The sequence below is a fragment of the Argiope bruennichi genome, chromosome 1, assembly GCF_947563725.1.
Source record: "Argiope bruennichi chromosome 1, qqArgBrue1.1, whole genome shotgun sequence".
Taxonomy (NCBI): Eukaryota; Metazoa; Arthropoda; class Arachnida; order Araneae; family Araneidae; genus Argiope; species Argiope bruennichi.
This window is the reverse complement of record NC_079151.1, coordinates 133,690,943-133,716,805: the sequence shown is the minus strand read 5'-3', so window position 1 is coordinate 133,716,805 and position 25,863 is coordinate 133,690,943. Positions and strand designations below refer to the sequence as shown.

Sequence of the window (25,863 nt, the reverse complement as noted above, 5' to 3'; positions counted from 1 at the left end):
CCACGGCGCCTCGATGCCATAGGGTTCGAATTACGATTCCAAATGTCATGCTTTAAATTTTACTAATGAGCTCTTTTAATTGATTAATGTTTTCATAAAAAATGTGACCACACTTCTACATAAGAGGCACCGACGAGATTCGAACTCGTGATCTCCTGTTTACTAGACAGGCGCTTTAACCAACTAAGCCACGGCGCCTCGATATCACTGCGTTCGAATTTCCGTCCCAAATGAAGAGCTATAAATTTTACTAAAAGAGCTCTTTTAATTTATCTCTGTTTTCATAAAAAATGTGACCACACTTCTAAATGAGAGGAACCGACGACATTCGAACTCGTGATCTCCATTTTACTAGACAGGCGCTTTAACCAACTTAGCCACGGCGCCTCGATGCCATAGGGTTCGAATTACGATTCCAAATGTCATGCTTTAAATTTTACTAATGAGCTCTTTTAATTGATGTATGTTTTCATAAAAAATGTGACCACACTTCTAAATGAGAGGCACCGACGAGAATCGAATTCGTGATCTCCTGTTTACTACACAGGCGCTTTTACCAACTAAGCCACGGCGCCTCGATTCCACTGCGTCCGAATTTCCGTCCCAAATGAAGAGCTATAAATTTTACTAAAAGAGCACTTTTAATTGATCTCTGTTTTCATAAAAAATGTGACCAAACTTCTACATGAGAGGCAACGACGAGATTCGAACTCGTGATCTCATGCTTACTTGACAGGCGCTTTAACCAACTTAGCCATGGCGCCTCGATGCCATAGGGTTCGAATTACGATTCCAAATGTCATGCTTTAAATTTTACTAATGAGCTCTTTTAATTCATGTATGTTTTCATAAAAAATCTGACCACACTTCTACATAAGAGGCACCGACGAGATTCGAACTCGTGATCTCCTATTTGCTAGACAAGCGCTTTAACCAACTACGCCACGGCGCCTCGATTCCAAAGGGTTCGAATTTCTATCCCAAATGAAAAGCTCTAACTTTTACTAAAACAGCTCTTTTAATTGATGTCTGTTTTCATAAAAAATTTGAACACACTTCTACATGAGAGGCACTGACGAGTTACGAACTCGTGATCTCCTGTTTACTAGACAGGCGCTTTAACCAACTAAGCCACGGCGCCTCGATTCCAATGGGCTCGAATTTCTATCCCAAATGAAAAGCTCTAACTTTTACTAAAAGAGCTCTTTTAATTCATGTCTGTTTTCATAAAAAATTTGACCACACTTCTACATGAGAGGCACCGACGAGAATCGAACTCATAATCTCCTGTTTACTAGACAGGCGCTTTAACCAACTAAGCCACGGCGCCTCGATTCAAGTGGGTTCGAATTTCTATCCCAAATGAAAAGCTCTAACTTTTACTAAAAGAGCTCTTTTAATTGATGTTTGTTTTCATAAAAAGTGTGACCACACTTTTACATGAGAGGCACCGACGAGATTCGAACTCGTGATCTCCTGTTTACTAGACAGGCGCTTTAACCATTTAAGCCACGGCGCCTCGATTCCATTCGATTTGAATTACGATTCCAAATGAAAATCTTTAAATTTTACTAAAATAGCTCTTTTAATTGATCTTAATTTTCTTAAAAAAGTGACCATACTTCTATAAGAAAGGCACCGACGAGATTCTAAATCATTACCTCCTGGTCACTAGACAGGCGCTATAACCATCTTAGCCACGGCGCCTCGATGCCATAGGGTTCGAATTAAGATTCCAAATGTCATGCTTTAAATTTTACTAATGAGCTCTTTTAATTGATGTATGTTTTCATAAAAAATGTGACCACACTTCTACATAAGAGGCACCGACGAAATTCGAACTCGTGATCTCCTGTTTACTAGACAGGCGCTTTAACCAACTAAGCCACGCCGCCTCGATTCCACTGTGTTCGAATTTCCGTCCCAAATGAAGAGCTATAAATTTTACTAAAAGAGCTCTTTTAATTGATCTCTGTTTTCATAAAAAATGTGACCACACTTCTAAATGAGAGGCACCGACGAGAATCGAACTCATAATCTCCTGTTTACTAGACAGGCGCTTTAACCAACTAAGCCACGGCGCCTCGATTCAAGTGGGTTCGAATTTCTATCCCAAATGAAAAGCTCTAACTTTTACTAAAAGAGCTCTTTTAATTGATGTTTGTTTTCATAAAAAGTGTGACCACACTTTTACATGAGAGGCACCGACGAGATTCGAACTCGTGATCTCCTGTTTACTAGACAGGCGCTTTAACCATTTAAGCCACGGCGCCTCGATTCCATACGATTCGAATTACGAATCCAAATGAAAATCTTTAAATTTTACTAAAAGAGCTCTTTTAATTGATGTCTGTTTTCATAAAAAATTTGAACACACTTTTGCATGAGAGGCACCGACGAGATTCTAAATTATTTCCTCCTGGTCACTAGACAGGCGCTATAACCAACTTAGCCACGGCGCCTCGATGCCATAGGGTTCGAATTACGATTCCAAATGTCATGCTTTAAATTTTACTAATGAGCTCTTTTAATTGATGTATGTTTTCATAAAAAATCTGACCACACTTCTACATAAGAGGCACCGACGAGATTCGAACTCGAGATCTCCTGTTTACTAGACATGCCGCTTTAACCAACTAAGCCACGGCGCCTCGAGTCCAATGGGTTCGAATTTCCGTCCCAAATGAAGAGCTATAAATTTTACTAAACAGCTCTTTTAATTGATGTCTGTTTTCATAAAAAATGTGACCACACTTCTACATGAGAGGCACCGACCGGAATCGAACTCATGATCTCCTGTTTACTAGACAGGCGCTTTAACCAACTAAGCCACGGCGTCTCGATTCCATTCGCTTCGAATTACTATTCAAAATGAAAATATTTAAATTTTACTAAAATAGCTCTTTTAATTGATGTTAATTTTCTTAAAAAAGTGACCATACTTCTATAAGAAAGGCAGCGACGAGATTCTAAATCATTACCTCCTGGTCACTAGACAGGCGCTATAACCAACTTAGCCACGGCGCCTCGATGCCATAGGGTTCGAATTACGATTCCAAATGTCATGCTTTAAATTTTACTAATGAGCTCTTTTAATTGATGTATGTTTTCATAAAAAATGTGACCACACTTTTACATAAGAGGCACCGACGAGATTCGAACTCGTTATCACCTGTTTACTAGCCAGGTGCTTTAACCAACTAAGCCACGGCGCCCCGATTCAACTGTGTTCGAATTTACGTCCCAAATGAAAAGCTATAAATTTTACTAAAAGAGCTCTTTTAATTGATGTCTGTTTTCATAAAAAATGTGACTACACTTCTGCATGAGAGGCACCGACGAGATTCGAACTCGTGATCTCCTGTTTACTAAACAGGCGCTTTAACCAACTAAGCCACGGCGCCTCGATTCCATTCGATTCGAATTACGATTCAAAATGAAAATCTTTAAATTTTACTAAAATAGCTCTTTTAATTGATGTTAATGTTCTTAAAAAAGTGACCATACTTCCATAAGAAAGGCGCCGACGAGATTCTAAATCATTACCTCCTGGTCACTAGACAGGCGCTATAACCAACTTAGCCACGGCGCCTCGATGCCAAAGGTTTCGAATTACGATTCCAAATGTCATGCTTTAAATTTTACTAATGAGCTCTTTAATTCATGTATGTTTTCATAAAAAATCTGACCACACTACTACATAAGAGGCACCGACGAGATTCGAACTCGTTATCTCCTGTTTACTAGACAGGCGCTTTAACCAACTAAGCCACGGCGCCTCGATTCCATTCGGTTCGAATTACGAATCCAAATGTCATGCTTCATATTTTACTAAAAGAGCTCTTTCAGTTCAAGTATTGTTACATAAAAAAATTTAACCATAATTCGACCTGAGAGGCGCCGACGAGATTGGAACTCGTTATCTCTTGTTTAATAGACAGGCGCTTTAACCAACTAAGCCACGGCGCCTCGATTCCACTGCGTTCGAATTTCCGCCCCAAATGAAAAGCTATACATTTTACTAAAAGAGGTCTTTTAATTGATGTCTGTTTTCATAAAAAATGTGACTACACTTCTGCATGAGAGCGACCGACGAGATTCGAACTCGTGATCTCCTGTTTACAAGACAGGCGCTTTAACCTACTAAGCCACGGGGTCTCGATTCCATTCGGTTCGAATTACGATTCCAAATGTCATGCTTCAAATTTTACTAAAAGAGCTCTTTCAGTTCAAGTATTGTTACATAAAAAAATTTAACCATAATTCGACATGAGAGGCACCGACGAGATTCGAAATCATGATCTCCTGTTTACTAGCCAAGCGCTTTAACCATCTAAGCCACGGCGCCTCGATTCCATTCGGTTCGAATTACGATTCCAAATGAAAATATTTAAATTTTACTAAAAGAGCTCTTTTAATTGATGTTAATTTTCTTAAAAAAGTGACCATACTTCTATAAGAAAGGCACCAAATAGATTCTAAATTATTACCTCCTGGTCACTAGACAGGCGCTATAACCAACTTAGCCACGGCGCCTCGATGCCATAGGGTTCGAATTACGATTCCAAATGTCATGCTTTAAATTTTACTAATGAGCTCTTTTAGTTGATGTCTGTTTTCATAAAAAATGTGACCACACTTCTAAATAAGAGACACCGACGAGATTCGAACTCGTGATCTCCTGTTTACTAGACAGGCGCTTTAACCAACTAAGCCACGGCGCCTCGATTCCATTCGGTTCGAATTACGATTCCAAATGAAAATCTTTAAATATTTCTAAAAGAGCTCTTTTAACCCTCTAAGGGTTCCACACGTATTTCGACGTAGCCCCATAGATGTCTTTAAAGTGCATCACGGATTTTAACGTAGGGTAACGAATGATGCAAATTGCACTGAAAATCACGTAGGGGTGTTACTGCACCGCAGATGGTGTCGACGTATTTTAACGTATTTCTTTCCCCCTACCAGTTTCGACATCTTGATGAATTGGAGGGGAGACAACACAATGAAGTTTTACGGCCATTTAAGGAAGTCACAGGATCTGAGAGCCCGAAGATTCCTTTAGGCATAGGGCATTGTGATGGTGCCGGCGTTATGGAGGAATGAGGGGTGAAAAAGGAAAGGGCTCTCCCAAGAAAAGAAGAACAGGAATTTTTCCCCAATTGTGTCTCCCATAATGGCTCTATGTGGACTTAAATTTAAATAGCATTTTGTTTCAATAGTTTTTGTTTGATATCGATAGGGATAGGATTTCTTTGGTCTAAGCATTGCCTCAAAGTTCCATTGAGTTATTTTTTTCTTAATGCAGTTTTATGCTTACTTGTGATTAAACATCACATTGAAGTACTAGCAACTCGAAAGGGATATATTTGAAAAATTGCCATCAATATATAGTTAAAATATTAAATATATTTTTCATTCTTAGTTCAACTGGTATTATGATTCAAATTTATATTTTTATGCTAATCTATACCTCCAATTATTTTTCACGAAGTAAACAGATGCAAATGAATTTTGCGTTTTTAAGCAGTCTAAATTCCACAGAATATAATAAAATATATTATTATATTGTTTCTCTTATCTTGTAAAAATTTGGAATAATGTGTCATTTTTTATAATGCGACTTCTTTTCAAAGTTTTTTTTTTAAAGAACTGAATAGAATAATTTCATTCAAATTCATAAAAGAAACAAAAACATTTTTTTAAGAATTATGTCTATTCAGAAAATTATTAATATTTAGTAATTATTAATTTAGTCTTAATGAGTTTTAACTATATCTTGATGTAGATGAAAGCAAATAGTAAAATAAATTTAATTCAGGGTTTGATTTATTTTGTTAGGAATATTAAGAAACGAATCGCATTGTAAAAGTCTTAACATTGTAAACTATCTGAAGATATTTTTTCAACAGTTTATCAAAGAAAATATTTCTTAGATAAAATTATAGATCTCTAAAACACTTCTAAAAAAATAAGTAGGTAGTTCAAAAATTCTGTTCTTATTTTACAAGTCTTTGAAGCAGTATTTTTTTTTTTTTTTTTTTTTTTTTTTTTTTTTTTGTGTAGATAAGTTAATGAGCATTCTTCAATATAGAATAAAATCTGAGTGGATAAATGAGATAACTTATGGTGAATCTTGTGCTAAGTACAGAATGAGTTTTAACTATACGTTTTTAAGGATGTTCTAATACAAAATGGTGCAGATAAATTCCTGAATGGTGCATGGATAATAAATTATTTTTGAATATTCAAAAGCTTAGCATTCATAGTTATGCCTTGAAATCACAACCTGCTATTTTCTCCTATCAAATAAATGACTTTGCATTACTTTATTCAGATTTTGTTACTGATGCTGGTGTTACTTATGGAAGAAAACTTCATAAACTGCACACTAATGCAGGATCGACCTTAAAGGTTGTTGGGCCCAAACAGGAAAACAATTATCATTATTAAAAGCAATCCAAGGTTTACAATCAAGGTAAAGATCAATGGTAGCATCAGCATTCTTACTTTTTCCTATTCATCTGCTTATGCAGTGTAGCGCTATCCATATTTCTTAGCACATTTTGAATAGAATCAAGTATGAATTTGGTGCGTCTTCCTATCCTTTCAGACTGGAGCAAAAATTCGACACATTCGCAATAACGATATCAAACCAACTCACCAAACTTCATTTATCTATTTTGTATGTGTGCGTGTGATTTCAAATAATTATTTAAACACTCATGTGTAATAAATCCTTTGTCAGAAAACATTTAAAAAAATTAATACAAATCTACATTTTGATAAAATTGCATGATACATTTAATTTATCTCGATGCTTCCGTTTTGGGATATCATGTACATGCATACATGACTTTTACATACAGATTTCTCATCAGTCAGTTTATCTAATATTTGAAGATAAGATTGCATATAAATTTATTACAATTAATTATAGAAAGGTTGCTATATGTTGATTTACGATAAAGAAAGAAATCGTTTCTCAAATTCTTTGACTGGAATGATTCCTAGTGAATGCTCAGCCTTTTTAACCCAAGCTATTGAATGGGGAGGTTAAAAAAAAGTTAATAAAGGGTTTTAAAGGGTTGAAAAAAGGGATTAAGCCATATCCAGTATGCTATATTAAACTGAAATTTGAGAAACAATTGTTTATTTTTTAAACCAATTATATAAATAATATTGTCAATCATATATTAATTTTCCTTTTATATGAGGGCTAATGACTATTGATATATCATCAATGATCACCTATCATATATATATATATATATATATATATATATATATATATATATATATATATATATATATATATATATATATATATAATATCTTCTCAGTATATTCAGTTGATACGTCTATGGCGGGATTACTTCCAAAACCTTTTGGTATTCTACTTGCCCCAGTCATTCGACCAAATCTGTCAATTTATATTTCATAATAAAACCATTGGCCATTAGATATATCATCAATGATCGTCTGCTCTATATAATTTTTCAATTTCGAAAGAAGAAAAAAACGCCTTTTTTTAATGTATTTTCATTTCGAAATAAATAAATTCTTTCTTTCCACTATTTGGCTGCATGATTCATCAACAATTCAATCAAGTTTATTAATTTTTTCTACCGCTTGGAGATATATTTGATAAATTATAAAAATAAAGTATCAAGCGTTGTGGATGGGTACAATTTGTTTCAAACATTTTTTTTCTTTTTTTGTAACCATGTTTCTCTGCGCGCTGGGGAACGTGAATACAGAATTTCTGCGAAACATGCGAATAACTTTGTATAATAAATTTTACGAAAATCAGTTCTGTAATACTTGAAGTTTATAAATATTTCACTGAAGCAGATATGTATTGTAATGCTTAAAACTAGTTAAATGAATATTATAATTCGGTATAACTATACTGCATAATATTTTAATTATTCTAATAATTTATATATTAAAAATTTTCTGTTCTTTATATAATATATATTATAAAGTGACAAAAGAAAGCGACAGGAATTTGAGGTTGAGTTTTGAGGTTGAAATGGATTTTTCTTCATGATTCCTCTATGAGCTTATACTGCGGCCATGAATTTATACTTTTGTTCCTTTTGCTTGGCTCCTTTTTAGTATTGGTTTCTATATATGTATTTCCTCTTTAAAAAATTAAAATTACTGAATTTGTGTATTTTAGTAATGCGTTTATTATTCTTGTTGTCACGTGAAGTATTTCCTTTTAAAATATTTTCATTCTATTACTTTTTTTAATGGATTTTGCTGTTGAATTCTGTTCATAATTGTCCTTATTGTGAGGATATAGAAACAACGCAAGAATAAGCAACACATTGAAAATATTTAAAAAGTATATCAACTTTTTTTTATTGAAATGGCTGTTATTTAATTATATAAAGTTTTTATAAAGTAAAATGCGTTTTCCTGTATTAAATCCAACATCCTATACAACTGTGAAAAAGATTTCAATTTTTGGTTAGTTCTTTTGGAAGTTATCAAGAAGTACAGTAAGTAAAATGTTCTGTTGAGTAAAATGTTGAGTTGAGTAAAATGTTCGGTCTGTAGAAAAACGACGGCCCAAACTCATAGCGACACGGGTGGCATTTGAATCCGTATAGTGTGAGACGAGCCTTAGGGCCACACGGATGGTTAATCGCGAGATGGTCTTTCTGATTTAAAGGGGGGGGATCCATAAATCAATGGAATAGCTTACAAATTAGAAAGTAACTGCTTTATAAAGGCTTTTTTTTTATCAAGATTTAATTTGATAAGTTTGTGAAATTAAGTCAGTAGATGTAATCGTTTAAACACTATTATTAATTTTCGACAAAAAATATGATTAAAAACTAAAATCAACTTTTGATAATAATATGACGTGATGTTCTAAGACTGGGCATATTTTGTAAGTATCAAATTTCGAGAATCTGTGAATTATTCTTTTCAATAACGAAATACAAAGAGTGATTATTTAGTTATGGTAAAAGATAGCTTCATACTTAATGAACTAAGGTATGCGATTAATATATTCCTTCTAATATTGAATGTGTTTATTTACTAATAACACATTCAACACAATAATGTGTTCAATTACTAATAACACATTACTAAATGCGATCTTCAGATTTATTTTGAATTGCTCTGAATAATCATATCATAAATCACCATAGCACTCATGACATAAACCATCATAAAACAGATTTCAAAACAAACATCATAATATTGATTTATTTAGAGGAAATAACAGGAGATGTAAATGTTATTTATGATTTCCAGGTATGTTAATTGTTGTAATATAATTTAGAATACGGTTTATTAAGTTATAATCAAAATAAGAAGAGTTTACGTCCTACGCGTAACTACTAAACCTTTTTTTACTAATTAAAAAAAAAGAAAGAAAAGAAAAAAACTTTATTTTTGTGTATTTCAAAACCGATTCAAGGCTAATGTCAATGATTCTGGATACAACAAGGCTACTTTCATAAATGAAAGTAATTGCTTACACCGGTAATTACTTCTAAATAAGGAACCAGTTACCTCTTACGCTGGTTTTCGAGAGTTTTCACACTATGCTGTCAAACATTTGTAAAATTTATACATCCCAATTTCACTGAAATACGAATATCACTATTTCTTCACTAAATCCATTTACTTATATAGTTTGATATTTTTACAATGTCTATGGAGGTAATCAACAAAAGTAAAAACTTTTCTAGTAAGCAATTAAAACTTCCAAACTTTGTTTGAAATACAGTTCTAAGACATAAAATTTCTTAATTCAATTGTGGAATTCCTACCAAAGCAAGACGCTTATTCTTTTATCGAATCCATCGTCATGAATTATTGTTAAAAAAAATGTTTTCGGTGATTGTTATCTTCACTCCTAGCGATCATTAGAAAGAGAAAGAAAATGGAATGTTGCAAAGATACGTTAATGCAACATATGCTTTACAAGTTTAATTTTACATATTTAAATCATCAATTACTTTTCCACAGTAAATTTTATAAAAATATGTAAGCACAAGTGAAACTTTTGTCATTTAATTTTTTTTTGATAAAACTAGCATAAATAGCAATGAATAAATAGTGTTTTCTTTTTTAGAATGCACGAAAATTAGAAAATTATTACGTCCATTGTATTTTTTTAAAGAACATCATAAATGTATCGAAATTTACGAGGAATGAAATACTCCTGTATAATATTTTAAAAGAATCATTTGTTTGTTCCGTTGAATATTTTTGAAGATAGCAATTTCTTTGAATATGCACACAAAATAGTGAAAAAAGGTGGGAAAAAAATAGCAAAAAAAAGTCGATAATTTTAATAAATTTCTAAAACATTTTAAAATCAATAGAACAGTCTATAATTTCAAAAATAAATTTTAAATAAGGTCATTTAATCTGCATTTACCCTGATATATTTGATAAGGTTTTAATTGAAATTTTCATTATTTTGAAACATTTAAAAGAGAATATGCCATTATTTTTCAATAAAAAAATGATTAAAAAAAGTATTGAACTTTAAAAAAAATGATGTGATATATTTTAGAGCCTGGGTCATTAATACATAAGTAGCAAATCATATGGCTCTAGATTTGTATATTTTTTAAGCTACTCAATCAATTTGCTGATTTGCATATTTTATTATAATAGAAGATAATGCTATTTTAATGATAAATCGGTTATATATTGTTATTTATACACATCTGATTGACATAACTATTTGTGATTAGTCCTAATTTTAGACAAATGCTATTCAAATATTGATTACTCAGTAAAAAATATTACAATGATTTATTTGAAAGAATAATAAAGGAATATGAATGGAATTTGAATCCTCATTAATTACTTATTATATATATATATATATATATATATATATATATATATATATATATATATATATATATATATATATAGTAAGACCGATGAGAGTTTCTGTGCTTAAAATACCTAGCAAAAATTAAGAGAAACCCCTTCTGTTTATATTTGCTCTGTACAACTTTTTACAGAGCAATATTATCTACTATCGGGGTTAAAAAGCAACAAAACTGGATCCCCATACACTATTCCTAGAAACCATCTGACTTTTCTAGCCATAAACGAAAGCTATAAGATCTGACATGAATGAGCGGTAATTTGCGCATACCCCAGGGTTTGTAGACCACCCGTGAAGAAGAAGAGGGGAAAGAAAAAAGTGCTCGCGCTTGCTGTACATTTCTTTAGGAAAACCGAAACGATTGTGAGAGAGAATACTAGTCAAGTTTAGTTCCCTTTTTAGAGGTTTCAGATGTAGAATGAAAACGCTCAGAGGGTTAATTGATGTTAATTTTCTTAAAAAAGTGACCATACTTCTATAAGAAAGGCACCAAATAGATTCTAAATCATTACCTCCTGGTCACTAGACAGGCGCTATAACCAACTTAGCCACGGCGCCTGGATGCCATAGGGTTCGAATTACGATTCCAAATGTCATGCTTTAAATTTTACTAATGAGCTGTTTTAATTGATGTATGTTTTCATAAAAATGCTGACCACACTTCTACATAAGATGCACCGACGAGATTCGAACTCGTGATCTCCTGTTTACTAGACAGGCGCTTTAACCAACTAAGCCACGGCACCTCGATTCCAATGGGTTCGAATTTCTATCCCAAATGAAAAGCTCTAACTTTTACTAAAAGAGCTCTTTTAATTGATGTCTGTTTTCATAAAAAATTTGAAAACACTTCTACATGAGAGGCACCGACGAGATTCGAACTCGTGATCTCCTGTTTACAAGACAGGCGCTTTAACCATCTAAGCCACGGCGCCTCGATTCCATTCGGTTCGAATTACGATTCCAAATGTCATGCTTCAAATTTTACTAAAAGAGCTCTTTCAGTTCAAGTATTGTTACATGAAAAAATTTAACCATAATTCGACATGAGAGGCACCGACGAGATTCGAACTCATGATCTCCTGTTTACTAGACAAGCGCTTTAACCATCTAAGCCACGGCGCCTCGATTAAATTCGGTTCGAATTACGATTCCAAATGAAAATATTTAAATTTTACTAAAAGAGCTCTTTTAATTGATGTTAATTTTCTTTAAAAAGTGACCATACCTCTATAAGAAAGGCACCGGCAAGATTCTAAATCATTACTTCCTGGTCACTAGACAGGCGCTATAACCAAATTAGCCACGGCGCCTCGATACCATAGGGTTCGAATTACGATTCCAAATGTCATGCTTTAAATTTTACTAATGAGCTGTTTTAATTGATGTATGTTTTCATAAAAATGCTGACCACGCTTCCACATAAGAGGCACCGACGAGATTCGAACTCGTGATCTCCTGTTTACTAGACAGGCGCTTTAACCAACTAAGCCACGGCGCCTCGATTCCATTCGGTTCGAATTACGAATCCAAATGTCATGCTTCATATTTTACTAAAAGAGCTCTTTCAGTTCCAGTATTGTTACATAAAAAAATTTAACCATAATTCCACATGAGAGGCGCTGACGAGATTGGAACTCGTTATCTCCTGTTTAATAGACAGACGCTTTAACCAACTAAGCCACGGCGCCTCGATTCCACTGTGTTCGAATTTCCATCCCAAATGAAAAGCTATACATTTTACTAAAAGAGCTCTTTTAATTGATGTCTGTTTTCATAAAAAATGTGACCACACGTCTACATGAGAGGCACCGACGAGATTCGAAACCGTGATCTCCTGTTTACTAGACAGGCGCTTTAACCAACTAAGCCACGGCGCCTCGATTTCACTTTGTTCGAATTTCCGTCCCAAATGAAGAGCTATAAATGTTACTAAAACGGCTCTTTTAATTGATGTCTGTTTTCATAAAATATGTGACCACACTTCTACATGAGAGGCACCGACGAGATTCGAACTCGTGATCTGATGTTTACTAGACAGACGCTTTAACCAACTAAGCCACGGCGCCACGATTCCATTCGGTTCGAATTACGATTCCAAATGTCCTGCTTCAAATTTTACTAAAAGAGCTCTTTCATTTCATGTATTATTACATAAAAAAATTTAACCATATTTCGGCATGACAGGCCCTGACGAGATTCGAACTCGTGATCTCCTGTTTACTAGACAGGCGCCTTAACCAACTAAGCCACTGCGCCTCGATTACACTGCGTTCGAATTTCCGTCCCAAATGAAAAGCTATAAATTTTACTGAAAGAGCTCTTTTAATTGATGTCTTTTTTCATACAAAATGTGACCACACTTCTGCAAGAGAGGCATCGACGAGATTCGAACTACTGATCTCCTGTTTACTAGACAGGCGCTTTAACCTACTAAGCCACGGAGTCTCTATTCCATTCGGTTCGAATTACGATTCCAAATGTCATGCTTCAAATTTTACTAAAAGAGCTCTTTCAGTTCAAGTATTGTTACATAAAAAAATTTAACCATAATTCGACATGAGAGGCGCTGACGAGATTGGAACTCGTTATCTCCTGTTTAATAGACAGGCGCTTTAACCAACTAAGCCACGGCGCCTCGATTCCACTTTGTTCGAATTTCCGTCCCAAATGAAGAGCTATACATTTTACTAAAAGAGCTCTTTTAATTGATGTCTGTTTTCATAAAAAATGTGACTACACTTCTGCATGAGAGCGACCGACGAGATTCGAACTCGTGATCTCCTGTTTACTAGACAGGCGCTTTAACCATCTAAGCCACGGCACCTCGATTCCATTCGATTCGAATTACGATTCCAAATGAAAATCTTTAAATTTTACTAAAATAGCTCGTTTAACTGATGTTAATTTTCTTAAAAAATTGACCATATTTCTATAAGAAAGGCACCGACGAGATTCTAAATCATTACCTCCTGGTCACTAGACAGGCGCTATAACCAACTTAGCCACGGCGCCTCTATGCCATAGGGTTCGAATTACGATTCCAAATGTCATGCTTTAAAGTTTACTAACGAGCTCTTTTAGTTGATGTTTGGTTTCATAAAAGATGTGTTCACACTTCTACTTGAGAGGCACCGACGAGATTCGAACTCGTGATCTCCTGTTTACTAGACAGGCGCTTTAACCATCTAAGCCACGGCGCCTCGTTTCCATTAGGTTCAAATTACGAAGCCAAATGTCATGCTTCATATTTTACTAAAAGAGCTCTTTCAGTTCAAATATTGTTACATAAAAAAATTTAACCATAATTCGACATGAGAGGCGCTGACTAGATTGGAATTCGTTATCTCCTGTTTAATAGACAGACGCTTTAACCAACTAAGCCACGGCGCCTCGATTCCACTGTGTTCGAATTTCCATCCCAAATGAAAAGCTATACATTTTACTAAAAGGGCTCTTTTAATTGATGTCTGTTTTCATAAAAAATGTGACTACACTTCGGCATGAGAACGACCGACGAGAATCGAACTCGTGATCTCCTGTTTACTAGACAGGCGCTTTAACCATCTAAGCCACGGCGCCTCGATTCCATTCGATTCGAATTACGATTCCAAATGAAAATCTTTAAATTTTACTAAAATAGCTCTTTTAACTGATGTTAATTTTCTTAAAAAAGTGACCATACTTCTATAAGAAAGGCACCGACGAGATTCTAAATCATTGCCTCCTGGTCACTAGACAGGCGCTATAACCAACTTAGCCACGGCGCCTCGATGCCATAGGGTTCGAATTACGATTCCAAATGTCTTGCTTTAAATTTTACTAATCAGCTCTTTTAAATGATGTACGTTTTCATAAAAAATGTGACCACACTTCTACATGAGAGGCACCGACGAGATTGGAACTATTGATCTCCTGTTTACTAGACAGGCGCTTTAACCAACTAAGCCATGTCGCCCCGATTCCATTGGGTTAAAATCTCTATTCTATCCTAAATGAAAAGCTCTAAATTTTACTAAAAGAGGTATTTTAATTGATGTCGGTTTTCATAATAAAAGGGACCATACTTCTATAAGAGAGGCAACCACGATATTCGAACTCATGATCTCCTGGTTACTAGACAGGTGCTATATCCATCAAAACCACACCGCCTCGATTCCATTGGGTTCGAATTTCTATCGCAACTGAAAAGCTCTAAATTTTACTAAAAGAGCTCTTTTCATTGATGTCTGTTTTAATAAAAAATGTGATCACACTTCTACATGAAAGGCACCGACGAGATTCGAACTCGTTATCTCCTATTTACAGGCGACAGGCGCTTTAACCAACTACGTCACGGCGCTTTGATTCCATTGGGTTCGAATTTCTATCCCAAATCAAAAGCTCTAAATTTTACTAAAAGAGCTCTTTTAATTGATGGATATTTTCATACAAAATGTGACCACACTTCTACATGAGAAGCAAATTGAACTATAATTCTACGTGAGAGGCACCGACGAGATTCAAACTCGAGATCTCCTGTTTACCACACAGGCGCTTTAACCAACAAAGCCACGGCGCAGCGATTCCATTGGGTTCGAATTTCTATCCCAAATGAATAGCTCTATATTTTACTAAAAGAGCTCTTTTAATTGATGTCTGTTTTCATAAGAAATGTGACCACACTTCTACATGAGAGGCAAAGACGAGATTCGAACTCGTGATCGCCTATTTGGTAGACAGGCGCTTTAACCAACTAAGCCACGGTTCCTCGATTCTATTGTGTTCGAATAACAATTCCAAATTTCATGCTTTAAATTTTACTAAAAGAGATCTTTCAGTTCAAGTCATGTTACATAAAAAAAGTAACCCTAATTCTACATGAGAGGCACCGACTAGATTGGAACTCGTGATCTCCTGTTTACTAGACAGGCGCTTTAATCAACAAAGCCACGGCGCATCGATTCCATTGGGTTCGAATTTCTATCCCAAATGAAAAGCTCTAAATTTTAATAAAAGAGCTCTTTTAATTGATGTCTGTTTTCATAAGAAATGTGACCACTCTTCTACATGAGAGGCAAAGACGAGATTCGAAATCGTGATCTCCTGTTTACTAGACAGGCTCTTTAACCAACTAAGGGAGGGCGCATCGATTCCATTGGGTTCGAATTAGGATTCTAAATGTCATGCTTTAAATTTTACTAAAAACTCTCTTTCAGTCCAAGTCTTGTTACATAAAAAAATTGAACCATAATTCTACATGAGTGGCACCGACGAGATTCGAACTTGAGATCTTCTGTTTACTAGACAGGCGCTATAACCAACTAAGCAACGGCGCCTCTATTTCGTTGGGTTCGAATTACGATTCCAAATATCATGCTTTAAATTTTACTAAAAGAGCTCTTTCAGTTCAAGTCTTGTTACATAAAAAAATTGAACCATAATTCGACATGACAGGTACCGACGCGATTCGAACTGGTAATCTGCTGTTTACTAAACAGGCGCTTTAAGCAACTAAGACACGGCGCCTCGATTCCATTGGGTTTGAATATCTATCCCAAATGAAAAGCTCTAAATTTTACTAGAAAAGCTTTTTTAATTGATGTCCGTTTTCATAATAAAGTAACCATACTTCTATAAGAGAGGCGCCGACGAGATTCGAACTTATGATCTCCTGTTTAATAGACATTCGCTTTAAACAAGTAAGCTCCAGCGCCTCGATTCCATTGGATTCGAATTTCTATCCCAAATGAAAAGCTCGAAATTTTACTAAAAGAGCTCTTTTAATTGATGTCTGTATTTATAAAAAATGTGACCACACTTCTACAACAGAGGCGCCGACGAGATTCGAACTCGCGATCTCCTGTTTTCAAGACAGGGGTTTTAACCAACTAAGCCACGGAGCCTCGATTCCACTTCCTTCGAATTTCTGTCCCAAATGAAAAATTATAAATTTTACTAAAAGATCTCTTTTAATTGATGATTGTTTTCATAAGAAATGAGACTACACTTCTACATGAGAGGCACAGTCGAGAATCGAACTCGTGAACTTCTGTTTACTAGACAGGCGCGTTAACCAACTAAGCCATGGCGCCTCGAATCCATTCGGATCGAAATACGATTCCAAATGTCATGTTTTAAATTTTACTAAAAGAGCTCTTTCAATTCAAGTCTTGTAACATAAAAAATTTGAACCATAATTCGACATTAGATTCACCGACCAGATTCCAACTCGTGATCTCCGGTTTACAAGACAGGCGCTTTAACCGACTAAGCCACGGCGCCTCGATTCCACTCAGTTCGAATTTCTATCCCAAATGTCATGCTTTAAATTTTACTAAAAGAGCTCTTTCAGTTCAAGTCTTGTTACATAAAAAACTTGAACCATGATTCTTGATGAGAATCACCGACGAGTTTCGAACTCCTGGTCTCCTGTTTACTAGACAGGCGCGGTAACCAAATAAGCCACTGCGTAGCGATTCCATTGGGTTCGAATTTCTATCCCAAATGAAAAGCTCTAAATTTTACTAAAAGATCTATTTCAGTTCAAGTCTTTTTTCATAAAAAAACTTGAACCATAATTCTACAAGAGAGGCACCGACGAGATTCGAACTCATGATCTCCTGTTTACTAGATAGGCGCTTTAACCAACTAAGCCACGGCGCCTCGGTTCTATTGGGTTCGAATTACGATTCCAAATGTCATGCTTTAAATTTGACTAATGAGCTCTTTCAGTTCAAGTCTTGTTACATAAAAAAATTGAACCATAATTCTTCATGAGAGGCAACAACGAGATTCGAACTCATGATCTCCTATTTACATGACACGCGCTTTAACCAACCAAGCCACGGAGCCTCGATTTCGTTAGGTTCGAATTTCTATAACAAATGAAAAGCTCTAAATTTTAATAAAAAAGCTCTTTTAATTGATGTCTGTATTTATAAAAAATGTGACCACAATTCTACATGAGAGGCACTGATGAGATTTGAACTCTTGATCTCCTGTTTACAAGACAGGCGCTTTAACCAGCTAAGCCACTGCGTCTCGTTTCAATTAGGTTTGAATTTCGATTCCAAATGCCATGCTTTAAATTTTACTAAAAGAGCTCTTTCAGTTCAAGTCTTGTTACATAAGAAAATTGAACCATAATCCTACATGAGAGTCACCGACAAGATTCCAACTAGTAATCTCCTGTTTACTAGAAAGTCGCTTTTACCAACTAAGACAAGGCGCCTCGATTCCATTAGATTCGAATTTCTATCCCAAATGAAAAGCTCTAAATTTTATTAAAAGAGCCCTTTTAATTGATGTTATTTTCATCAAAAAGTGACCATACTTCTATACGAGAGGCACCGACGAGATTCGAACTCATGATCTCCTGGTCACTAGACAGGCGCTATAACCAACCAAGCCACGGAGCCTCGATTACGTTAGGTTCGAATTTCTATCCCAAATGAAAAGCTCTAACTTTTAATAAAAGAGTTTTTTTAATTGATGTCTGTATTTATAAAAAATGTGACCACACTTCTACAACAGAGGCGCCGACGAGATTCGAACTCGCGATCTCCTGTTTTCAGGACAGGCGTTTTAACCAACTAAGACACGGCGCTTCGATTCCGTTGGGTTAGAATTTCTATCCCAAATGAAAAGCTCTAAATTTTACTAAAACTGCTCTTTCAATTCAAGTCTTGTTACATAAAAAATTTGAACCATAATTCGACATTAGATTCACAGACGAGACTCCAACTCGTGATCTCCTGTTTACTAGACAGGCGCTTTAACCATCTAAGCCACGGCGCCTTGATTTCATTGGGTTAAAATTTATATGCCAAATGAAAAGCTCTAAATTTTACTAAAAGAGCTCTTTTAATTGATGTCGGTTTTCATAAAAAATTTGACCATACTTCTATAAAGGAGGACCCGACGATATTCGAACTCATGATCTCCTGGTTAGTAGACAAGTGCTATAACCAACAAAAAAACGGTGCCTCGATTCTTTTGGGTTCGAATTACGATTCCAAATGTCATGCTTTAAATTTGACTAATGAGCTCTTTCAGTTCAAGTCTTGTTACATAAAAAAATTGAACCATAATTCTTCATGAGAGGCAACAACGAGATTCGAACTCATGATCTCCTATTTACATGACACGCGCTTTAACCAACCAAGCCACGGAGCCTCGATTTCGTTAGGTTCGAATTTCTATAACAAATGAAAAGCTCTAAATTTTAATAAAAAAGCTCTTTTAATTGATGTCTGTATTTATAAAAAATGTGACCACAATTCTACATGAGAGGCACTGATGAGATTTGAACTCTTGATCTCCTGTTTACAAGACAGGCGCTTTAATCAGCTAAGCCACTGCGTCTCGTTTCAATTAGGTTTGAATTTCGATTCCAAATGCCATGCTTTAAATTTTACTAAAAGAGCTCTTTCAGTTCAAGTCTTGTTACATAAGAAAATTGAACCATAATCCTACATGAGAGTCACCGACAAGATTCCAACTAGTAATCTCCTGTTTACTAGAAAGTCGCTTTTACCAACTAAGACAAGGCGCCTCGATTCCATTAGATTCGAATTTCTATCCCAAATGAAAAGCTCTAAATTTTATTAAAAGAGCCCTTTTAATTGATGTTATTTTCATCAAAAAGTGACCATACTTCTATACGAGAGGCACCGACGAGATTCGAACTCATGATCTCCTGGTCACTAGACAGGCGCTATAACCAACCAAGCCACGGAGCCTCGATTACGTTAGGTTCGAATTTCTATCCCAAATGAAAAGCTCTAACTTTTAATAAAAGAGTTTTTTTAATTGATGTCTGTATTTATAAAAAATGTGACCACACTTCTACAACAGAGGCGCCGACGAGATTCGAACTCGCGATCTCCTGTTTTCAGGACAGGCGTTTTAACCAACTAAGACACGGCGCTTCGATTCCGTTGGGTTAGAATTTCTATCCCAAATGAAAAGCTCTAAATTTTACTAAAACTGCTCTTTCAATTCAAGTCTTGTTACATAAAAAATTTGAACCATAATTCGACATTAGATTCACAGACGAGACTCCAACTCGTGATCTCCTGTTTACTAGACAGGCGCTTTAACCATCTAAGCCACGGCGCCTTGATTTCATTGGGTTAAAATTTATATGCCAAATGAAAAGCTCTAAATTTTACTAAAAGAGCTCTTTTAATTGATGTCGGTTTTCATAAAAAATTTGACCATACTTCTATAAAGGAGGACCCGACGATATTCGAACTCATGATCTCCTGGTTAGTAGACAAGTGCTATAACCAACAAAAAAACGGTGCCTCGATTCTATTGGGTTCGAATTACGATTCCAAATGTCATGCTTGAAATTTTACTAAAAGAGCTCTTTCAGTTCAAGTCTTCTTACATAAAACAGTTAAACCATAATTCGACATGACACTCAACGACGAGATTCGAACGCGTGATCTCCTCTTTACTAGACAGGGGTTTTAACCAACTAAGCCACGGCGCCTCGATTCAGTTGGGTTGAAATTACGATTCCAAAGGTCATGCTTTAAATTTTACTAAAAGAGATCTTTCAGTTCAAGTCTCGTTACATAAAAAAATTGAACCATAATTCGACATGACACTCACCGAAGAGATTCGAACTCGTGATGTCCTGTTTACTAGACATCCGCTTCAACCAATTAAGCCACGGCGCCTCTATTGCATTGGGCTAAAAATTCTATCCCAAATGAAAAGCTCTAAATTTTACTAAAAGATCTCTTTTAATTGATGTCGCTTTTCATAATAAAAGGGAACATACTTCTAAAAGAAAGGCATCGACGATATTCGAACTCATGATCTCCTGGTTACAAGACAGGCGCTATATCCATCTAAACCACGAAGCCTCGATTCCATTGGGTTCGAATTTCTATCGCAACTGAAAAGCTCTAAATTTTACTAAAAGAGTTCTTTTCATTGATGTCTGTTTTAATAAAAAATGTGATCACACTTCTACATGAAAGGCACCGACGAGATTCGAACTCGTGATCTCCTGTTTACAAGACAGGCGCTTTAACCAACTAAGCCATGTCACCCCGCTTTCATTGGGTTAAAATTTCTATTCTATCCCAAATGAAAAGCTCTAAATTTTAATAAACGAGCTATTTTAGTGGATGTCGGTTTCATAATAAAAGGTACCATACTTCTATAAGAGAGGCAACCACGATATTCGAACTCATTATCTCCTGGTTACTAGACAGGTGCTATATCCATCTAAACCACGAAGCCTCGATTCCATTGGGTTCGAATTTCTATCGCAACTGAAAAGCTCTAAATTTTACTAAAAGAGCTCTTTTCATTGATGTCTGTTTTAATAAAAAATGTGATCACACTTCTACATGAAAGTCAACGACGAGATTCGAACTCGTGATCTCCTGTTTACAAGACAGGCGCTTTAACCAACTACGCCACGGAGCCTCGATTCCACTTCCTTCGAATTTCTGTCCCAAATGAAAAATTATAAATTTTACTAAAAGATCTCTTTTAATTGATGATTGTTTTCATAAGAAATGAGACTACACTTCTACATGAGAGGCACAGTCGAGAATCGAACTCGTGAACTTCTGTTTACTAGACAGGCGCGTTAACCAACTAAGCCATGGCGCCTCGAATCCATTCGGATCGAAATACGATTCCAAATGTCATGTTTTAAATTTTACTAAAAGAGCTCTTTCAATTCAAGTCTTGTAACATAAAAAATTTGAACCATAATTCGACATTAGATTCACCGACCAGATTCAAACTCGTCACTGCGTAGCGATTCCATTGGATTCGAATTTCTATCCCAAATGAAAAGCTCTAAATTTTACTAAAAGATCTATTTCAGTTCAAGTCTTTTTTCATAAAAAAACTTGAACCATAATTCTACAAGAGAGGCACCGACGAGATTCGAACTCATGATCTCCTGTTTACTAGATAGGCGCTTTAACCAACTAAGCCACGGCGCCTCGGTTCTATTGGGTTCGAATTACGATTCCAAATGTCATGCTTTAAATTTGACTAATGAGCTCTTTCAGTTCAAGTCTTGTTACATAAAAAAATTGAACCATAATTCTTCATGAGAGGCAACAACGAGATTCGAACTCATGATCTCCTATTTACATGACACGCGCTTTAACCAACCAAGCCACGGAGCCTCGATTTCGTTAGGTTCGAATTTCTATAACAAATGAAAAGCTCTAAATTTTAATAAAAAAGCTCTTTTAATTGATGTCTGTATTTATAAAAAATGTGACCACAATTCTACATGAGAGGCACTGATGAGATTTGAACTCTTGATCTCCTGTTTACAAGACAGGCGCTTTAACCAGCTAAGCCACTGCGTCTCGTTTCAATTAGGTTTGAATTTCGATTCCAAATGCCATGCTTTAAATTTTACTAAAAGAGCTCTTTCAGTTCAAGTCTTGTTACATAAGAAAATTGAACCATAATCCTACATGAGAGTCACCGACAAGATTCCAACTAGTAATCTCCTGTTTACTAGAAAGTCGCTTTTACCAACTAAGACAAGGCGCCTCGATTCCATTAGATTCGAATTTCTATCCCAAATGAAAAGCTCTAAATTTTATTAAAAGAGCCCTTTTAATTGATGTTATTTTCATCAAAAAGTGACCATACTTCTATACGAGAGGCACCGACGAGATTCGAACTCATGATCTCCTGGTCACTAGACAGGCGCTATAACCAACCAAGCCACGGAGCCTCGATTACGTTAGGTTCGAATTTCTATCCCAAATGAAAAGCTCTAACTTTTAATAAAAGAGTTTTTTTAATTGATGTCTGTATTTATAAAAAATGTGACCACACTTCTACAACAGAGGCGCCGACGAGATTCGAACTCGCGATCTCCTGTTTTCAGGACAGGCGTTTTAACCAACTAAGACACGGCGCTTCGATTAGGTTGGGTTAGAATTTCTATCCCAAATGAAAAGCTCTAAATTTTACTAAAACTGCTCTTTCAATTCAAGTCTTGTTACATAAAAAATTTGAACCATAATTCGACATTAGATTCACAGACGAGACTCCAACTCGTGATCTCCTGTTTACTAGACAGGCGCTTTAACCATCTAAGCCACGGCGCCTTGATTTCATTGGGTTAAAATTTATATGCCAAATGAAAAGCTCTAAATTTTACTAAAAGAGCTCTTTTAATTGATGTCGGTTTTCATAAAAAATTTGACCATACTTCTATAAAGGAGGACCCGACGATATTCGAACTCATGATCTCCTGGTTAGTAGACAAGTGCTATAACCAACAAAAAAACGGTGCCTCGATTCTATTGGGTTCGAATTACGATTCCAAATGTCATGCTTGAAATTTTACTAAAAGAGCTCTTTCAGTTCAAGTCTTCTTACATAAAACAGTTAAACCATAATTCGACATGACACTCAACGACGAGATTCGAACGCGTGATCTCCTCTTTACTAGACAGGGGTTTTAACCAACTAAGCCACGGCGCCTCGATTCAGTTGGGTTGAAATTTCGATTCCAAAGGTCATGCTTTAAATTTTACTAAAAGAGATCTTTCAGTTCAAGTCTCGTTACATAAAAAAATTGAACCATAATTCGACATGACACTCACCGAAGAGATTCGAACTCGTGATGTCCTGTTTACTAGACATCCGCTTCAACCAATTAAGCCACGGCGCCTCTATTGCATTGGGCTAAAAATTCTATCCCAAATGAAAAGCTCTAAATTTTACTAAAAGAGCTCTTTTAATTGATGTCGCTTTTCATAATAAAAGGGAACATACTTCTAAAAGAAAGGCATCGACGATATTCGAACTCATGATCTCCTGGTTACAAGACATGCGCTATATCCATCTAAACCACGAAGCCTCGATTCCATTGGGTTCGAATTTCTATCGCAACTGAAAAGCTCTAAATTTTACTAAAAGAGTTCTTTTCATTGATGTCTGTTTTAATAAAAAATGTGATCACACTTCTACATGAAAGGCACCGACGAGATTCGAACTCGTGATCTCCTGTTTACAAGACAGGCGCTTTAACCAACTAAGCCATGTCACCCCGCTTTCATTGGGTTAAAATTTCTATTCTATCCCAAATGAAAAGCTCTAAATTTTAATAAACGAGCTATTTTAGTGGATGTCGGTTTCATAATAAAAGGTACCATACTTCTATAAGAGAGGCAACCACGATATTCGAACTCATTATCTCCTGGTTACTAGACAGGTGCTATATCCATCTAAACCACGAAGCCTCGATTCCATTGGGTTCGAATTTCTATCGCAACTGAAAAGCTCTAAATTTTACTAAAAGAGCTCTTTTCATTGATGTCTGTTTTAATAAAAAATGTGATCACACTTCTACATGAAAGTCAACAACGAGATTCGAACTCGTGATCTCCTGTTTACAAGACAGGCGCTTTAACCAACTACGCCACGGCGCTTTGATTCCATTGGGTTCGAATTTCTATCCCAAATCAAAAGCTCTAAATTTTACTAAAAAAGCTCTTTTAATTGATGTCTATTTTCATACAAAATGTGACCACACTTCTACATGAGAGGCAAATTGAACTATAATTCTAGGTGAGAGGCACCGACGAGATTCAAACTCGTGATCTCCTGTTTACTACACAGGCGCTTTAACCAAGAAAGCCACGGCGCATCGATTCCATTGGGTTCGAATTTCTATCCCAAATGAATAGCTCTAAATTTTACTAAAAGAGCTCTTTTAATTGATGTCTGTTTTCATAAGAAATGTGACCACACTTCTACATGAGATTGAAAGACGAGATTCGAATTCGTGATCTCCTGTTTACTAGACAGGCGCTTTAACCAACTAAGCCACGGCGACTCGATTCCATTGGTTCGAATTTCTATCAAAAATGAAAAGCTCTAAATGTTACTAAAAGAGCTCTTTTAATTGATGTCGTTTTTCATAAAAAAGTGACCGTACTTCATTAAGAGAGGCTCAGACGAGATTAAAACTCGTGATCTCCTGTTTACTAGACAGGCTCTTTAACCAACTTAACCACGGCATCTCGATTCCAGTGGGTTCGAATTACGATTCTAAATGTCATGCTTTAAATTTTACTAAAAAAGCTCTTTCAGTCCAAGTCTTGTTACATAAAAAAATTGAACCATTATTCTACATGAGAGGCACCGAGTAGATTGGAACTCGTGATCTCCTGTTTACTAGACAGGCGCTTCAACCAACAAAGCCACGGCGCACCGATTCCATTGGGTTCGAATTTCTATCCCAAATGAAAAGCTATAAATTTTACTAAAAGAGCTCTTTTAATTGATATCTGTTTTCATAAGAAATGTGACCACTCTTCTACATGAGAGGCAAAGACGAGATTCGAACTCGTGATCTCCTGTTTACTAGACAGGCTCTTTAACCAACTAAGGGACGGCGCATCGATTCCATTGGGATCGATTTACGATTCTAAATGTCATGCTTTAAATTTTACTAAAAGAGCTCTTTCAGTTCAAGTCTTGTTTCATAAAAAAATTGAACTATAATTCTATGTGAGAGGCACCGACGAGATTCAAACTCGTGATCTCCTGCTTACAAGACAGGCGCTCTAACCAACTAAGGGACGGCGCTTCAAATCCATTGGGTTCGAATTTCTATCCCAAATGAAAAGCTCTAAATTTTACTAAAAGAGCTCTTTTAATTGATGTCTGTATTTATAAAAAATGTGACCACACTTCTACAACAGAGGCGCCGACGAGATTCGAACTCGCGATCTCCTTCCTTCCACTCACTTTAACTAACTAAGCCATGGAGCCTCGATTCCACTTCCTTCGAATTTCTGTCCCAAATGAAAAATTATAAATTTTACTAAAAGATCTCTTTTAATTGATGATTGTTTTCATAAGATATGAGACCACACTTCTACCTGAGAGGCACCGACGAGAATCGAACTCGTGACCTTCTTTTCACTTGACAGGCGCTTTAACCAACTAATCCACGGCACCTCGAATCCATTCGGATCGAATTA

General features: G+C 35.7%; 28 non-coding genes across 28 annotated transcripts; all 28 read right to left on the bottom strand.

The window, feature by feature from the left end:
- Nucleotides 1–124: 124 nt before the first annotated feature.
- On the bottom strand, nucleotides 125–198 carry Trnat-agu (transfer RNA threonine (anticodon AGU)). The gene has a single exon. It is a non-coding gene; the product is annotated as a tRNA-Thr (tRNA).
- Nucleotides 199–501: 303 nt separating this feature from the next.
- On the bottom strand, nucleotides 502–575 carry Trnat-agu (transfer RNA threonine (anticodon AGU)). Its single transcript has one exon. It is a non-coding gene; the product is annotated as a tRNA-Thr (tRNA).
- Nucleotides 576–878: 303 nt separating this feature from the next.
- Trnaa-agc (transfer RNA alanine (anticodon AGC)) lies at nucleotides 879–952 on the bottom strand. The gene has a single exon. It is a non-coding gene; the product is annotated as a tRNA-Ala (tRNA).
- A 304-nt stretch (nucleotides 953–1,256) lies between these two features.
- Nucleotides 1,257–1,330, bottom strand: Trnat-agu (transfer RNA threonine (anticodon AGU)). Its single transcript has one exon. It is a non-coding gene; the product is annotated as a tRNA-Thr (tRNA).
- Nucleotides 1,331–1,445: 115 nt separating this feature from the next.
- Trnat-agu (transfer RNA threonine (anticodon AGU)) lies at nucleotides 1,446–1,519 on the bottom strand. The gene has a single exon. It is a non-coding gene; the product is annotated as a tRNA-Thr (tRNA).
- Nucleotides 1,520–1,821: 302 nt separating this feature from the next.
- Trnat-agu (transfer RNA threonine (anticodon AGU)) lies at nucleotides 1,822–1,895 on the bottom strand. The gene has a single exon. It is a non-coding gene; the product is annotated as a tRNA-Thr (tRNA).
- Nucleotides 1,896–2,010: 115 nt separating this feature from the next.
- Trnat-agu (transfer RNA threonine (anticodon AGU)) lies at nucleotides 2,011–2,084 on the bottom strand. Its single transcript has one exon. It is a non-coding gene; the product is annotated as a tRNA-Thr (tRNA).
- A 115-nt stretch (nucleotides 2,085–2,199) lies between these two features.
- Trnat-agu (transfer RNA threonine (anticodon AGU)) lies at nucleotides 2,200–2,273 on the bottom strand. The gene has a single exon. It is a non-coding gene; the product is annotated as a tRNA-Thr (tRNA).
- Nucleotides 2,274–3,141: 868 nt separating this feature from the next.
- Nucleotides 3,142–3,215, bottom strand: Trnat-agu (transfer RNA threonine (anticodon AGU)). Its single transcript has one exon. It is a non-coding gene; the product is annotated as a tRNA-Thr (tRNA).
- A 115-nt stretch (nucleotides 3,216–3,330) lies between these two features.
- On the bottom strand, nucleotides 3,331–3,404 carry Trnat-agu (transfer RNA threonine (anticodon AGU)). Its single transcript has one exon. It is a non-coding gene; the product is annotated as a tRNA-Thr (tRNA).
- A 301-nt stretch (nucleotides 3,405–3,705) lies between these two features.
- Nucleotides 3,706–3,779, bottom strand: Trnat-agu (transfer RNA threonine (anticodon AGU)). Its single transcript has one exon. It is a non-coding gene; the product is annotated as a tRNA-Thr (tRNA).
- A 116-nt stretch (nucleotides 3,780–3,895) lies between these two features.
- Trnan-auu (transfer RNA asparagine (anticodon AUU)) lies at nucleotides 3,896–3,969 on the bottom strand. The gene has a single exon. It is a non-coding gene; the product is annotated as a tRNA-Asn (tRNA).
- Nucleotides 3,970–4,650: 681 nt separating this feature from the next.
- On the bottom strand, nucleotides 4,651–4,724 carry Trnat-agu (transfer RNA threonine (anticodon AGU)). The gene has a single exon. It is a non-coding gene; the product is annotated as a tRNA-Thr (tRNA).
- Nucleotides 4,725–11,549: 6,825 nt separating this feature from the next.
- Nucleotides 11,550–11,625, bottom strand: Trnat-agu (transfer RNA threonine (anticodon AGU)). Its single transcript has one exon. It is a non-coding gene; the product is annotated as a tRNA-Thr (tRNA).
- Nucleotides 11,626–11,740: 115 nt separating this feature from the next.
- Nucleotides 11,741–11,814, bottom strand: Trnat-ugu (transfer RNA threonine (anticodon UGU)). Its single transcript has one exon. It is a non-coding gene; the product is annotated as a tRNA-Thr (tRNA).
- A 116-nt stretch (nucleotides 11,815–11,930) lies between these two features.
- Nucleotides 11,931–12,004, bottom strand: Trnat-agu (transfer RNA threonine (anticodon AGU)). The gene has a single exon. It is a non-coding gene; the product is annotated as a tRNA-Thr (tRNA).
- Nucleotides 12,005–12,306: 302 nt separating this feature from the next.
- Nucleotides 12,307–12,380, bottom strand: Trnat-agu (transfer RNA threonine (anticodon AGU)). The gene has a single exon. It is a non-coding gene; the product is annotated as a tRNA-Thr (tRNA).
- A 116-nt stretch (nucleotides 12,381–12,496) lies between these two features.
- Trnan-auu (transfer RNA asparagine (anticodon AUU)) lies at nucleotides 12,497–12,570 on the bottom strand. The gene has a single exon. It is a non-coding gene; the product is annotated as a tRNA-Asn (tRNA).
- A 115-nt stretch (nucleotides 12,571–12,685) lies between these two features.
- Trnat-agu (transfer RNA threonine (anticodon AGU)) lies at nucleotides 12,686–12,759 on the bottom strand. The gene has a single exon. It is a non-coding gene; the product is annotated as a tRNA-Thr (tRNA).
- A 115-nt stretch (nucleotides 12,760–12,874) lies between these two features.
- Nucleotides 12,875–12,948, bottom strand: Trnat-agu (transfer RNA threonine (anticodon AGU)). The gene has a single exon. It is a non-coding gene; the product is annotated as a tRNA-Thr (tRNA).
- A 116-nt stretch (nucleotides 12,949–13,064) lies between these two features.
- Nucleotides 13,065–13,138, bottom strand: Trnat-agu (transfer RNA threonine (anticodon AGU)). The gene has a single exon. It is a non-coding gene; the product is annotated as a tRNA-Thr (tRNA).
- Nucleotides 13,139–13,443: 305 nt separating this feature from the next.
- On the bottom strand, nucleotides 13,444–13,517 carry Trnan-auu (transfer RNA asparagine (anticodon AUU)). Its single transcript has one exon. It is a non-coding gene; the product is annotated as a tRNA-Asn (tRNA).
- Nucleotides 13,518–14,008: 491 nt separating this feature from the next.
- Nucleotides 14,009–14,082, bottom strand: Trnat-agu (transfer RNA threonine (anticodon AGU)). Its single transcript has one exon. It is a non-coding gene; the product is annotated as a tRNA-Thr (tRNA).
- Nucleotides 14,083–16,690: 2,608 nt separating this feature from the next.
- On the bottom strand, nucleotides 16,691–16,764 carry Trnas-uga (transfer RNA serine (anticodon UGA)). The gene has a single exon. It is a non-coding gene; the product is annotated as a tRNA-Ser (tRNA).
- Nucleotides 16,765–17,450: 686 nt separating this feature from the next.
- Nucleotides 17,451–17,524, bottom strand: Trnat-agu (transfer RNA threonine (anticodon AGU)). Its single transcript has one exon. It is a non-coding gene; the product is annotated as a tRNA-Thr (tRNA).
- Nucleotides 17,525–20,854: 3,330 nt separating this feature from the next.
- On the bottom strand, nucleotides 20,855–20,928 carry Trnat-ugu (transfer RNA threonine (anticodon UGU)). The gene has a single exon. It is a non-coding gene; the product is annotated as a tRNA-Thr (tRNA).
- Nucleotides 20,929–21,766: 838 nt separating this feature from the next.
- Nucleotides 21,767–21,840, bottom strand: Trnat-agu (transfer RNA threonine (anticodon AGU)). The gene has a single exon. It is a non-coding gene; the product is annotated as a tRNA-Thr (tRNA).
- A 2,007-nt stretch (nucleotides 21,841–23,847) lies between these two features.
- On the bottom strand, nucleotides 23,848–23,921 carry Trnat-ugu (transfer RNA threonine (anticodon UGU)). The gene has a single exon. It is a non-coding gene; the product is annotated as a tRNA-Thr (tRNA).
- Nucleotides 23,922–25,863: the final 1,942 nt, after the last annotated feature.